Raw genomic sequence first — 2082 nt, forward strand, 5'->3', positions numbered from 1 at the left:
TACAACGCAGTGTGGGCGGTGGAGCGGCGCCCGTGGACCGATGGACAAGGCTGCGTCACACCTTACATACTCCTTCGCGGAGCATACGGCAGATACCTGGGGGCAATCGACAGACCTTCTTCCTGTTTCCCGTGTCTACAGGTGGTCGCCGCACAGCGCGACTTCGACGAGCCAATGGTTAAGGATATCATGTGGCAGGTCTTCAAAAGAGATGATGGCATGATCACGTTGTTGTCTGCTACTGGGTGTTATCTTGAGTATTACTCCAGACCTCGTAGTTCTTCCACAACACGACTTTGGAAGGTGGACGTACTCCCGAAACTCAGTAGGCCGCAACTTATGATTGATGTGAGTTTCATGTCTCCTTTTTTTTCATTAGTTAATGATCAAGTATTAGTTCTTACTGATAATCATGTGCAGACAAAGCCCAAGTGGGTGAAGCTCCTCGCCAATCTCCAATGGTTGTGCTCCTCAGAGCGGGAGGTCAATTGGGTTCTCGCAGACTGCGCTGGTAATATAAATGAGGCATATTGGGGAAGATTTATGTTTGATGGCAGGGATATCTCTTCTCTAGAGAAGGAGCTTAGCCTGCTGGTTTCCCTACCGACCACTCTCTGCGTTCGTGCTGGCCGCCACGGGCAACCAACCCCGCTTTGCATCAACTTGCCCCGGAGCAACGAGCCACTACACGTCGTTTTATTTCTGAAAAACACAACAGGTCAGTATTCCTAAATTCACTATTTTTGATTGTTTGACAATAATTGCACCGGTGTGTTCAAAACTTACGTGAGATATGTCCATGCTAAACATCCGCGCACAGTATATGTGATGCCTGTTAGTTTATATAGGCTAATGGCCGACTAATAAGTTAGCTGGTAATTAATGGTGTGTTTGGTTCCCTTGCTTAGCTAAACCAGCTAGCTCGGCATTGCTTGCTTTGCCTTGGCTGCATGTTTGGTTTGTGCTGTTACTTTTGGGGGCAGGCACAGTGTGTGTGTATTAAATATATAGCTTTCAGATACCTGCATCAGTAAAAGACCAAGACACATTTACCGTAGGACAATCTTTCAGTTCAATCTAAGAAACAAGCTCATTTTTCAGGTTGCATGCATCATATGTGCCGTTGCCAGCAAGAGCCAGCGGCTAGTTTTTGGTTTGTGCTGTTACTTTTGAGGGTGAACACAGCTTGTGTGTTTTCGTTCTTTTACTCTCTTTTGTGCTTAGTGCTTGGTTTGGGCTCTCGGAAGCGCGACCGTTTAGTTTTTCCTTTTTACCAAATAGTTTGAGGCTGCGACCTGTTGCGCCATGGCGTAAGTACCTAAATTGAGCTGAAATTTATTTGATCATGTAGGCTCATCTTGGCAATCCTAAGTTATACTAGTTTTTGGACCTTAATAGAAGTATTAAGGTTCCCTTTGGTGATTGACCAAAAGAATTCCAATGCAAATTGCTATAGATCAGTACTAGAAGCACGCACCTCTTTAACATCCCTTCAAACTGCATCTGGATTAAAGCTGCCCGAATTATTAATAACTGCTTGCAATTCCTCACCAAGTGGATATTAATTAAGCGGACAAAACTCAAAGAGAGCTGGCTCTAACTAGAATCTGTAATACTTAGGCAGACCAAGGCTAATCCCCATCCCCCACCAAGCTGGTCTAAACAAATTTTATATTGTTCGTTTTGTCTGTTTCTGCAGGAAGTGGTAGACTGGTATATCCTGATCTGAGCCAACAAGGTCCTCGAATTAAGTTGGATTGAGGTGATCAACAAAATGACCAGGCATGGCAACCAAATTCGAGCATTTTGCTGCAAAACTTGAAATTCAGTTAAACTAATAGCGATGATTGTGTAACGTGCAGATTTTTGGCATCATTGGGAAGCTCCTTCTGTGCATGCGACCATGGCAGATGCTGCTGGTCGTCCTTCAGAGAAATGATGTCCATTTGGTCGTCATTCCAATGCTAAGTCCATATTGAGTAGATTCTGGAATTGTTGGATCATATTAACGTTCTTGGGAAGAACAAGCATTTAGGAGGTGGCATGCAGTTTTTGTTTTGTGGGATATATGAACGGTCATGG

The 2082-nt window shown here is 44.3% G+C and overlaps 1 long non-coding RNA gene across 1 annotated transcript; it reads left to right on the top strand.

Moving 5' to 3' along the window:
* The first annotated feature begins 323 nt into the window (after positions 1–323).
* Positions 324–1782, top strand: LOC124700369. Its single transcript, XR_007001720.1, has 3 exons — positions 324–348; positions 421–718; positions 1700–1782. It is a non-coding gene; the product is annotated as an uncharacterized LOC124700369 (long non-coding RNA).
* Positions 1783–2082: the final 300 nt, after the last annotated feature.

Source organism: Lolium rigidum, chromosome 3 (genome assembly GCF_022539505.1).
Source record: "Lolium rigidum isolate FL_2022 chromosome 3, APGP_CSIRO_Lrig_0.1, whole genome shotgun sequence".
Lineage (NCBI taxonomy): Eukaryota > Viridiplantae > Streptophyta > Magnoliopsida > Poales > Poaceae > Lolium > Lolium rigidum.